This window comes from Solanum dulcamara, chromosome 2 (genome assembly GCF_947179165.1).
Source record: "Solanum dulcamara chromosome 2, daSolDulc1.2, whole genome shotgun sequence".
NCBI lineage: Eukaryota > Viridiplantae > Streptophyta > Magnoliopsida > Solanales > Solanaceae > Solanum > Solanum dulcamara.
This window is the reverse complement of record NC_077238.1, coordinates 14670445-14684064: the sequence shown is the minus strand read 5'-3', so window position 1 is coordinate 14684064 and position 13620 is coordinate 14670445. Positions and strand designations below refer to the sequence as shown.

The 13620-nt window shown below is 32.3% G+C and overlaps 1 pseudogene; it reads right to left on the bottom strand.

Annotated features, from left to right (window-relative positions):
- Nucleotides 1-5551: 5551 nt before the first annotated feature.
- Nucleotides 5552-8503, bottom strand: LOC129880367 (receptor-like protein kinase HERK 1; annotated as a pseudogene).
- Between the last annotated feature and the right edge of the window lie 5117 nt (nt 8504-13620).

The following is a 13620-nucleotide window of genomic DNA, read 5'->3' as shown; positions in this document are numbered from 1 at the left end:
CGGTTCAAGAATATAAGGTCTCTCTACTTTTTCAAGGTAAGAAGGGATAGAGAAAATGTCTAGAGCTAATGTTCGAATACCAAGCGCTACAGCGTTGTGTTTCTTTCACGACATGCCATAGTCATGGGCGTCTTCTAGCCTTAGAAGAAATCGTGTTCGCCAAGGGAATTTGCAACGGCTTGTGATATTCTAATTTGGAAGAACTAAAAGATTGGCCCATTCAGTGACCAAACCAACTTGAATTTGAATAGATGTTGAACTCAATAAATTAGAATTTCGCAATTCCAGTAGATGGACATAAAAATTGAACATAAGCAGTGCTTAGAACTGAACATAAGAAGCACCAAAACAATTGGACAACACTCATAAACCATCAAAAATAAATCAATAACATCAACAATTTCATGTATGTTTACTTGGGAAGTGAAAGATTAGGAGTTCCATGAGCTCAAATACTTAAAACTGGACAACCTAAAAGTTGCACAGTGGTCTGTCTCCGATGATGCTTTTCCGAAGCTTGAACATTTGGTTTTAATGAAATGTAAGCAGTTTGAGAAAATCCCTTCCCACTTTGATGTCGATGTCTCTCTATGAAGCATTGAAGTAAACTGGCAAATGATGTGATTCGTAGTTACTATACAGCCTCCCGATTTGGGCTAGAAGATCATCTCCTGGACTGTTATATGTTCTCGTCGTGTTCATATGAGTACATTTACATATATATAATTTTTTATGCAAGAACATGTTTATTTTACTAGTATTACTTGATACACATATTAAGTAAGAAAGCAAACTCTTAATTCTAATGCAATATATCTTGCATTATACAGTAGTTCTGATCTACTGATTAAAGCGGCCAGGGATTCAGTTTATTGATCATTTCATCTAAACCACATTCCCAAAACCTAGTTTTACTATTATAACATTCCCTGCTGCTGTTCAGGAAAACAGTCGATGGCACCTTCCCCAGCAACTGCAGATGAAATAGATTCGCACAATAAGAGCATCCAGATTTTGAAAGATAGATAGTTTATCTTTCTATTGGTCATTACCAATCCACCAGTGGTATTTTCCTTACACAAAGTACAATCATTTGCTGCCTTCTTGAAAAGTTGAAGAAGCAAGAAACTTCCGGCATACATCGTCAACAAGACATTCTCCAATGTTTAAGTGCTTAGTAATGCATAACATATTGAATTATGATGGAATTTGACATGACACTTTAGTACTCGTTCTAAGAAAAAAAGTTAAATCACACAAATACTCAACTTTGTAAGAAAATATATGCATAACAGGGAGAAATTCAATGTCTAAAAATGAGATGAAAATCCTCTATTTATAGACAACAAAGGGTAGTGTGAACATGTGCTTATTGTGGCTTATCGGAAAAGTCACAACCATTCGCAAAAGTCACAACCTTTCAGAAAAGTCGCAACTCTTCAAAAAAAAGTCACAACTTTTTATTTTCCATTCACATCTTTAAAACCCAACAATCCCCCACATGAATAGGGAAATGGCTATTGTTAAAACATATGCATGAAAAACTGTGTGATTTGTAAGTAAGAATTAATTACATCTGGATAAGTAGGTTTTTCTTTGAACTTTCCGTAGTGAACATATATCGGATATACTCGGTCAATCGGTAGATTTGATATCTTTGAACCGTCAAGCTTTGGTGTATACCTAGAGAACATAAGTCACACAATCAACCCTTTAACTGTTTTTGGTTCTCATTGTTTTGTTCGTTTCAGCCATGAACACTTCTTAGTTCATAAATGCGTAGAGAACTGGCCTTACCGGATTTCCCTTGAAGCGGCTTACACTTCACACTTACATAGGTGATATCTAAACGTGTTATCCCATAGAAACGCCATTTAATATGCCCTGTATCAAACTTAGATATCATTAAAAGATCCTTATGCCTTATCCTTGTTACTAAACATTGTCGCATCGTGAGAATGGATCATAAAAATTATTTTGACAATGTTGAACCATCATCAATAACTTTGTTTGATCTCCTTGAACCTAGATCTTGGGATCTCCAGTCTTCTAGACAGAGTTACCACTACAATGATTTTTCCTCGGCCATAGTCCCATTCCCTTTGATGATCACTCAATTCCCTCTCTAGTTAGGCCTTTTGTAAGTGGATCTGACACATTATCCTTGGACTTTACATAGTCAATTGTGATAATTCTACTAGAGAGTAGTTTCCTAATGGTATTATTTATTCATCGTATGTGACGAGACTTACCGCTATACATAACGCTCCCAGCTCTTCCTATTGCATCTTGACTATTTTTCAAAAGAAAAATGAAAGTTGATGGAACTATTGACAAATATAAGGCAAAACTTCTCGTCAAAGAATTTAGATAGAAAGACGGCTTTGATTATTTTGATACATACTCACATGTAACTAGGATTACATCCATTCGGATGTTAATTGCATTAGCTGCAATATATGGCCTTGAAATCCATCAAATGGATGTAAAAATAGTTTTCTTAAACGGAGAATTGGAGGAAGAAATTTACATGGAACAACCTAAGGGCTTTGTGGTTCCTGGTAAAGAAAACAAAGTTTGCAAACTTTTTAAGTCACTTTATGGACTAAAACAAGCACCCAAACAATGGCACACAAAGTTTGACTAAACCATATTGACAAATGGATTTAAGATTAATGAGTGTGATAAATGTGATTACATTAAAGACACTTCAAACAAAGTTGTCATTGTTTGTTTATATGTGGATGATATGCTAATAATGAGTAATGACATTGCAAACATAAATGCTACTAAGCGTATGCTTTCTAGTAAATTTGATATGAAAGATCTAGGAGTTGCTGATTTGATATTGAGAATTAAATTCACAAAACTCCTCAAGGTCTAGCATTGTCTCAAACTCATTATATCCAAAAGGTACTTAAAAAAATACAAGTACTTAAACTTCAAAAATGAAAAAATCCCTATTGATGTGAACCTTGATCTTGCTAAGAATAAAGGTGAAAGTCAAGCTCAATTGGATTATGCAAGAGTGTTGGGAAGTTTGACGTACATCATGAACTGTACACGGCCATACATAGCTTGTGCTATAAGTAAATTGAGTTGATACACAAGTAATTCCAACCAAAATCATTGGATGTCAATGAAATGAGTTTTGGGGTATTTAGAACACACTCAAAACTTTGCTTTGCATTGCAATAAGTATCAAACGGTTGTTAAAAAATATAGTGATGCAAATTGGATTACCCGGCCAATTGAAACTAAGTCCATAAGTGGATATATTTTCATCATTGCTGGAGGAGCGATATCTTGAAAATCTTCCAAACAAACATGTATAGCTCCCTCTACAATGGAGTCTGAGTTTATAGCCTTAGACAAGATCGGTGAAGAAGAAGAATGACTCTAGAATTTCTTAGAAGATATTCCATTTTGGCCCAAACCAATGACTCCTATATGCATACAAATCCAAAGGTTTGTTTCCTGGAGGAAGATCAACCAATTCCTAAGTATGGTTGCTCAATATTGAATCAATCTCACTATTGACAACCTCTTTCGAAAAATATGAGTCTGCAGTAGACATATCTGCTTTGAATGTTTGAGGCTCATGTTCAAGAAGAAATGTTACAAAATCAGATCCAAATGAAGTAGATGTCTTTTGACGTTTACTGTGCCTTGGATTCTCTTTATTAGGTACATTCATCTTTGGTTCTTCTCGATGTCGTTTAGACCCTTCACTAGATACTTCAAATTTAGTTTTATACAAATAGATATATTTAAAAAATTCAGCATTATCTGATTCTATTACCGTATTATCATGAATATCTGGATTTTTGGACTTATGAACCAAAAATCGACATGCTTTACTTTTTGTAGCATAACCAATGAAAACACAGTCCATAGTCTTAGGTCCTATTATTACCCTCTTAGGTTTAGGAACTTGAACTTTGGCTAGAACCCCCACACTTTGAAATATTTCAAGTTTGGTATTCTTCCTTTCCATTTCTCATATGGAATAAATTGTGTTTTGTTGTGGAAAACTCTATTGAGTATTTGATTTGCTGTAAGAATGGCTTCACCCCACAAACTTTGAAACTCGAACTTATAAGTAATGCATTCAACATTTCTTTTAAAGTTCAATTTTTTCTTTCTACAATTCCATTTGATTGAGGTGAGTAAGGGCAATAGTTTGATGGATGATTCCATTTTCTAAATATATTTCTCTAAAAGGAGATTCATACTCTCCACCTCTATCACTTTTTATCATTTTTATCTTTTTATTCATCTGATTTTCAACTTCAGTTTTGTATTGTCTAAATGCTTCTATTACTTCATCCTTACTATTCAACAAATAGACATAACAATATCTAGTGCAATCATCAATAAAAGTTATAAAATACTTTTTCCCACCACGAGTTGGTGTTGACTTCATATCACAAATGTCTGTGTGAATCAATTCTAAGGGACTGAAATTTCTTTCAACAGATTTATAAGGATGCTTAGCATACTTAGATTCAACACATACTTGACATTTTGATTTATTGCACTCAAAGTTAGGCAATACATTTAAGTTGATCGGTTTGCACAAGGTTTTATAATTGACATGTCCTAAACGTGAATGCCATAAATTATTTGACTCAAGTAAGTAAGAAGAAGCTTGAACTTTATTATTATCAACAACCATTACATTCAGTTTGAAAAGGCCTTCACTGAGGTAGTCTTTTCCTAAATACATTTTATTCTTACTAACAACTACTTTGTCTGAAACCAAAATACACTTGAATTTATTTTTTTTATAAGAAGACCGACAGAAACCAAGTTCTTTCTCATTTCTGAAATATGACAGACTTTGTTTAGCGTCACCACCTTGTCGAATGTCATTTTTAGGAATACTCTACCATATCCTTCAACCTTAGCCGTTGCAGAATTTCCCATATAGATAGTCTCATCAGGTGCGGCAGGGGAATAAGTAGCGAAGGCTTCTCAGATCGCACAAACATGTGACGTGGCTCCTGAATTAAGCCACCATTCTTTGTATCAACCATGTTGTCTTGACCTCTCTTCTTTTCCTCTTGGGAGCACGACATTCCACATCCGTATGTTCATTTTTTCCACAGTTGTGGCAGTCTCATTTAAACTTCCTTTTACTAGGATAGTTCTTCAGTCCAGAAGGTTTCCTCCTCTTTTTTGATTTATTTGGACTATCTTCAACAATATTTTCTCCCATAATTGTTGAGTTTCCTCTAGCCTTCTTTTTGGCAGCCTTGTTGTTTTCCTCGATCCTAAGATGAACAATCAAGTCTTCAAGAGTCATCTCTTTTCGCTTGTGCTTCAAATAATTTTTGAAGTTTTTCCATGAAGGAGGCAATTTCTCAATTAATGCCGCTACTTAAAATGTTTTGTTTATGATCATACCTTCAATAGATAATTTAAAATCAATAACACATTCAACAATTTTAACAATAAAATTCTTGAATTTGATCATACTTTTTGCCAGGAGATCAGGAATAATGACTTGTAGTGTTTGGACTTGAGACATCACAATCTTGCTATCAACCATCTTATAATCCAAAAATTTTGCAACCACAAACTTCTTTAAGCCTGCATCTTCAGTTTTGTATTTCTTTTCAAGAGCACTAAAGTTCTTTAGAGGTTTTACAAACACTAAAGACATTATACAAACCATCTTCCAATCCATTGAGTATGTAGTTCTTGCAAAGGAAATCACAATGTGTTCATGCCTCAGTCACGATATACTTTTCGTTGTCAGGAGTTTCTTCCTCTACCATAAGAACATCTTCATTTATAAACCGTTGTAGACTTAGTGTAGTCAGATAGAAGAACATCTTCTGCTGTCAACATTTGAAGTCAATACCAGTAAACTTTTCAGGCTTTTCTGAAGTAGCCATTATTGTAGAAACTGGTGTTCTACTGGTTGAAGGAATTGTGTTTGCTTCAAAACTTGATACATTTGTATCTCCCATTCTGTTTGACAAAACAAGAGTAGTATTAAACAATAGAATAACCAAATAGGGATTTTTGTTCAACTCGATGAAGTTTTTATATTCTTCAAACAGAGAAAAACAAAACCTCAATTAACTTGATGAAAATTTTATTTCTTCAAACCAAATTAGTCACTGGAGTAAAAAGTCTTTTGATTTTAGTCTCTATCCCTCCAAACAGAATATAAAATGAAGCAGAAATATACAACTTATTTCTAGTTTAACGATGAAGTTTTTATGTTCTTCCAATTGTTAACCGAATGAATCTTGAATACTGATGAAGTTTTAATACTCTTCAAATCAGTATTAGATTCAGAAAGAGTGAAAAACCATAAAGGTTTTAATCTCCAGAACCGTAAGATATAAGAGAAAATAAATTAAATTCCTTAAGCTTGTTATTCCTGTATCAAAGTTAGTAAATCAGAAATAATAAAGATGAAAAAAAAAAATAGTATTCGAGTCCACAGAATTCACTGTTTGTCCTTAAGAAATTTAATCCCCTCGTTGTACCCAAGGTTATGGATTATTTCCTCTCGAGATAAAACGAATAAACTATTAAAGAAGAAGCGCTGCCTCAAACTTTAATAATTTCAGCGAACTCAAAAGCCAGCAACAAAACCACACAAATACTCAACTTTGTTTGTAAGCAAATATATGCATAAGAGGAAGAAATTCAATGTTTTAAAATAATAGGAAAATCCTCTATTTATAGACAACAAAGGGTAGTATGAACATGTACTTATTGTGGCTTATCGAAAAAGTCGCAACCATTCGCAAAAGTTACAACCTTTCAGAAAAATCGCAACTCTTCAAAAACAAGTCACAACTTTTTATTTCTCATTCACACCTTTAAACAGTTCTAAATATGTGTAAATTAAACAAACACCTAAGGAAGGTATGTACCATTATCACTTAGTTATCTTAGACTTATAACCTCATCACCAGAGAGATCATCTGAATTTGATGTTCCAATCTGAGTAGCATTAGAACTGGCATCAACATGACTGAAATCATTTATTTGCTCGCGAATAGGAATGATACCACTTTCTTCATGAATATCTTGAATGACAGGCTCTTGTAGATGAAGTGCATACTCCAGAATCCACAGCACTTCACCCATAGATGGCCTATCTACACCAGAATCAGCTAAGCATTTCTCCGCTGTTTCTGCAAATTTCCTGAGGGAATCTGGTCTTATTTTGCCCAGAAGTTTGGGATCTATGATATGATCTAGTATTCCGGTCTTCTGGCACTTCCTTGCCCATTCAGCTAAGCCGATCATCTCCCCCGGAAGAGATTGAACTATGGCAGGCCTAGCACAAAGAACTTCAAATAAAACAACACCGAAAGAATAAGCATCAGATTTTTCTGTCAGTTTAAAAATTCTAAAATATTCAGGATCAACGTAGCCTGCAGTTCCTTTCACGATTGTGCTAACATGGATGATTTGATCAAGCTCAGGCAATGTGTTCGACAGTCCAAAATCAGCAACTTTTGGCACCAAATTCTCATCAAGCAATATGTTTGTAGACTTGACATCCTGATGTATAATTCTGAAAGTATGAAGATAGTGCAGACCTCTGGCTGCCCCTATGGATATCTCCAGTCTCTGTTCCCAGCTCATACTGGGGAGATCTGACCCATACAAATGGCTCCTGAGGTTCCCATTCTCCATGTACTCATAAATTAGAATCAACTCATCTTTTTCATCACAGTATCCAATCAATGAAACTAGATACGGATGGCAGAGCTGAGAGAGCATCTCAATTTCTCTTTGGAACTCTGCAATACCTTGTCGGGAGTTAGGATTACACCTTTCAAGGCCATCTTTGTGCCATCAGACAAAACACCCCTGTAAACCTTCCCAAACCCACCAGATCCAATGACCAAACTCTTATCAAAGTTGTTAGTTGCTTCCTGCAAATCTACAAAAGGAACTCGACAACTTTCAAAAGGAACTCGTTCACTTGTTCCCTTGGAATGCTTGCTTCCCATGGTGTTCTACTACCATTAATAGATAAAAGAATCCATGCCTTTGACCTGCTCTAGCTCTTATCTTAAGATGAATCACAACAAGTAAATCTCATTATTGGAAGGTTTCATTGTTGATAACAGATACAACTTTAAAGAAAAAATGAACCCTTAGAAAGATGTAAAACAATTGCAACAAATAATAATTAAAGAAGCATGTAGAAGAAAAAAACAAAACAGAAGCTTGAGGAACCTCTGATTTTACCACAACAATGGAGCTTGTCAAACACCTCGTAATGACCGACCAACTCTCTATTTTAAAATTGACAAGTAATAAAAAACGGAGGAAGTATTTGAAAAATAAAATAGAGAGTTGGTCGGACATTACGAGGTGTTTGACTTTTGGGTTTTGTCACTCTAGAGTTTCAAGTCTCTCGCCTCCTCCTCCAAAGCTCCATTGTTGTGGTAAAATCAGAGGTTCCTCAAGCTTCTGTTATGTTTCTTTCATCTACATGCTTCTTTAATTATTATTTGTTGTAATTCTTTTACATCTTTCTTAGGGTTCATTTTTTCTTTAAAGTTGTATCTGTTTGATATATTTATTAAAAAATTAATTATTGATATGATGAGTTTATCATTTTATCTTTATTAATCATTAAAAGTATAATCCAAATTTCAAATATTTCAATACCAAAGATATTAACTTTCTCAATAAATTGAGGATATAATAGATAAAAAAATATTGTACTTTCTTGATTTGTCAAATTTGACAAGTGAAAAAGAAAATCAAATTAGAAAATTTTTGACAAGTAAAAAGGAACAGAGAAAGTATAAAGATTCACTATATTTAGAGAGTACTCCAATCCAATTCTCTATTTTATTCTCTAAAAAAAAATCTCTTTACTCAATGTTATATTATTATTTCTATTTCATTTTTATTTTCTTATTTGATAATATAAATCCTTTCTTCTTTTTTCAAATAATCACCTAATACTTCATGTAATATAAATTTTGTTCTTTTTAAATTCTTTATTTAGTATAATTTAATTTTATTCCAAATTTCTAAATAACATAAATTGCAAGCAAATATTATATATTATACTTATTAATGGACAATTCAAATAAGTGAAATCATTGATGAAATACAATTACATAATAAATATTACATCATCGTGCTTAATTACCAAAGAAATATATATATATTACATTATCGTAAAATTTATTTCGTGTACAACATTTACTACCCCTATTTCATTTTGAACGAAAATTTAAAAATAGAAGTAGAAACATTATTAATTCGGAATGGAAGTAGTATACTTGTCAATAATATCTATTTTAGATGGTGTATTACATTAGAAAATAATTATAAATATTATAGACTTATTTAATGGTCTTATATAATATAAATAATATTAAAATAACTTTAAATTACATATTTAAAGTGACAGCTTTATTATTAAAAAAATGAAGTAGAAAAATTATTAATTCGAGATGAAAGTAATATACTTGTCAATAATATATTTTTAGATGTTATATTACATTTAGAAAACAATTACAATAGTAAATACATAATTAATGGTCTTACATAATAGAAATAATATTAAAATAATAAAAAAGTGAAATACGGAGTGAAATGGAGAGAGGTTGGAGAGCACATTCTCTATTTTACTCTCCAAATATAGAGAATAGAGAGTAAAATAGAGATGGGTTGGAGATGATCTTAGGACAAAATCGAACGGACAAGCCTATGCTAAATTGAATTATTAGTAGGGATAATGCACAAGTACCCCCTCCAACTAAGCCCGAAATCCCAACTACACACCTCAACTTCACTAAGGTCCTATTACCCCCCTGAACTCATTTATTTTGTAATTTCGTGCACCTTATTTGCATCGTGGCACACTGAACCAGCACATGTGCCTCAACTGCATGGATTCATGGAATGTGCCGTGTATGCACAAAGGTGCACAAAATTATAAAATAAATGAGTTCAGGGGAGTAATAGGACCTCAGTAAAGTTAAGGCGTATGTTGACACCCAATTTTGACCAACTCATAACTACCTTTCGGATTATTATCTTAATAAATAGGCATTTTCCAAATTATTTCTTTATTAAATAAATAAGTTTATATTTAGTTTAATTAATAAATCATATATTTTGACATTCGTAATTTATAATATTTTTGCTACTTATTAATATTATAACTATCATATTTATTATTATTTTAACGAGCTTCATACGTTCGAATATTTTACATGTCTATTTAGTATATGTTATATATGTGTGCTTTTCTTTATATAAAAAATATTACTTAACTAAATTTATTTTATAATTTACTTATTCATATTAATATATACATATTACATATCCACTTTAATACGTCTTGTATACATGTGCATGTAAAGTTATTACTAAATTAAGTTTATTATATATTTTAGTTAACTATATTAATTATACATCTATTTAGTACATATTATATTCGTACGTATGTTATATACATATATACATATATTTACGTAGCATATACATAGTTAATTACTTTATGTATAAAAATACTACTATTTGAATAAAATTTATGATTTTACTTATTCAATATATATTATGATTATTAATTAGATAACAATCTATTTAATTTTCTCCATTTTTATTTTAAGCATAGTCTTTTTTATTCAATTCATTTTAATTTTAGCCTAGATTAAATTCAACCCAATTTCAAATCTTAAATCCATCTTTTAATCATATTCATCCATCTCACCTTTATCAAATACCAAGATTCAATCCCAACCGCTCATCAAAACTAATGAACGACTAGGATTATAACTCCCATTTCTAATTACCTACACCCAAAACCCTAAAACTAATTTTTATTTTTTATTTTCCCCTCATAAAAAAAAGACCCATTCTCTCTCTAAACTTTCTTCTTCACTATCTCTCTCTCTACACTCTCTTCATCTTCTCCAAAGAGAAGAGAAGAGAAGAAGACAGCCACTCCCTCATCTCTCTCTCACGCCGATCCCTCGCACCTCTTTCACCCTCGCCTATCTCTCTCTCTCCACCACTCTCTCAAATCTCATAAGACCGCCACACCTCCTCCCTTCTACGGCAAGAGGTAGCAGCGGCAAGAAGACTGTCACCCCCTCCATGCTCTTTTGTTTTTTCTCTAGAGAGAGAACGCCACCGCCGCGTCTCTCCTTCATCGGAGAGAACACCACTTCTCTCTGCCGGCGAAGACAACCAAACGACCCCATTCGCCCCATCTCTGGCGATATCTCGCCGTAGAGATGAGAAAATACTCGTTGCTGCTGCTCTGACCAAGCACCAACACCAACATCACTGTCTCTCTCTCTCTCTCGCAGCAGCCAATGGTAAAACAATGAACCACCATCGCCGCTGCTGCTTCTCCTACAAACAGCATCGCTAAACGACCCCTGATGCCTTGCTCTCCGCAGAAAGCAAACAACGATGACACCACTGGCCAGACCATTTTACAAAAGATGGAGCTTCGTAGATCCGTCTTGGTATGGTTTCGTTTAAATCTTGTTTACTATTTATTAGTATTTCTTTATGAATAGATCTGAGAGTTCATACTCCTTTTATGATTACTGTGTGCATGTTGAGCTGATTACATTTTATATGCGGTGTTCTTAATAAGTTCTTTGCTTGGAAGATTTAAATCATTTCATAGTAGACTCCGTTTATAGATTTTTGTTTTCATGCGAATGTTGGCCTGTAGATTCGGTTCAAACTCATTATTGCGTCCTTGAATGATTCTGAAATCTAAAATGAATTTGTTTGGTGTTAAATTGTTAGTATGAAACCTCCATTTTTGTGTAAATGAGCTTCGAATTTGCTGAAGTATTTTGTTAATTTTAGTATGGTTTGCACTGATTTAAGCATTACTAAAGCTTTTAGTATACTGATTATGCCCTTAATTTCTACACATTTCATTCCCTTAACTGATTCAGTAGCTTTTGAATAAATTTTGTATTTAGTTTAATTGTGGGTAATCTAATTTGTCGATTAGCTATTTGATTCTGGAGTTCATTTATGGTAAGATGTGATATTTCTTAATCAATTTTCCTTTTTCATAGTATATACAATTGATGTTCTCAATTATTCTTGTTATAGTAATCAATAATTGATTACTACCTCTAATCAATTAGCTTCTCCTACATGTAATCAATTAGTTTCTTCTACATTATTGATAGTAGGTCCCTCTAGGCATAACTTTTTGACTTTTGAAAGATCTTTTTGAATAAATTCGAATCAAATATGGGAAATCAGATCTGTTTTGATTTGTTTGACAAAATTTTGGAAATCTTGCATCTCCTTTGAAATATATTATGACTTATTTGGCTAAGAAAAAAAAAGAAATTGGCCAGTTATCTTTGTTGAATTTACTGTCTTTTATTGCCCATTGATTTATCTATATAAGAGGGAGAGACACATAGAGAAAAAAAGACAGACAAACACAAGAGCAAAAACAAAAAGAGAGTTAAGAAAGAAAGAAAATATTTTTACATTTCTTAGATCTCAAGAAAAAAACAAAACAATAAGAAGAGTTGTCTTACATATTAGTTTACTTGTTCTCAACATCACAAGTTCGATTTTATTTGCTTATCTTTCCTAACTGAAACATCCAGGTTAGTACTAATCTTTTCCTTATATGTGGGGGGCTATTATTTTGAATGTGTTCTTATTTTTGTTTGATTGTTTTGTTTGGATGAAAATTGCATAATCATGTTATATCTCCATATTATTAGTACACCGCATGTATTTTCCTTATGTTTTAGCAGGATTTAAACTTCCAAGTTCGAGACAAAAAGAGTTCATTTGGGTCGAGGGAGCTACTATTTCATTTTATATTTTTTCATTTATATTATTTTTTGTATTTACTTTTATTTAGTTGTAATAAATTTGTAAATATTATATAATGAAATAACTTGGGGGGACTACTTAAGATGGGGAGGGGACTTATGTGCTACATGTTTTATTATCCGTATTTACTTGTTAAGATTTTTTGTTAAATTAGTTGTCTATCTACTCACCTTAAGCATGTTAGGCTAATTAACTAACCATCAACATGTGTCTTAAAGTATTTGAATCTGGAATTTGCTTAAATATTCGCAGTCATTTCAATATGTGTGTATGTATTTAATTTTGACTTCTTGGAACATCTTCGTAATATAGATTTAATAAATTACTTTTGTCTTAGTGAATTTAAACTGTCGATGTTATAAAATGCTTGTTCAAGAATTAATTTTGTATTATAATTTATCTCTTAGATATCACATCTAAACTGATTAATTTTCAGCATACAAATTCATGTAACTACCATGTCTATAGGATCAAATAAATAAATTTCTATATTAATTCTTATTGAAATTCATGTTACTTTTACTAATTAAGCTAGATGTCATATTAATAAATAATTTTCAGCATGTAAATTTACGTAGCTACCATGTTCAATATTTAATAAAATATTGCTCCTATGCTATAGAAATCATGTCTATAGGAACTATATAATAATCCCAACAAGTTAAGTTTTTTAGTTTCATATTCATAGATCTTATTAATATTTTCAATATGTTATCCGATTGTAATAAATACAGTTATGATGTTATATTTTACCTAGAAATCATGTATGTAGGT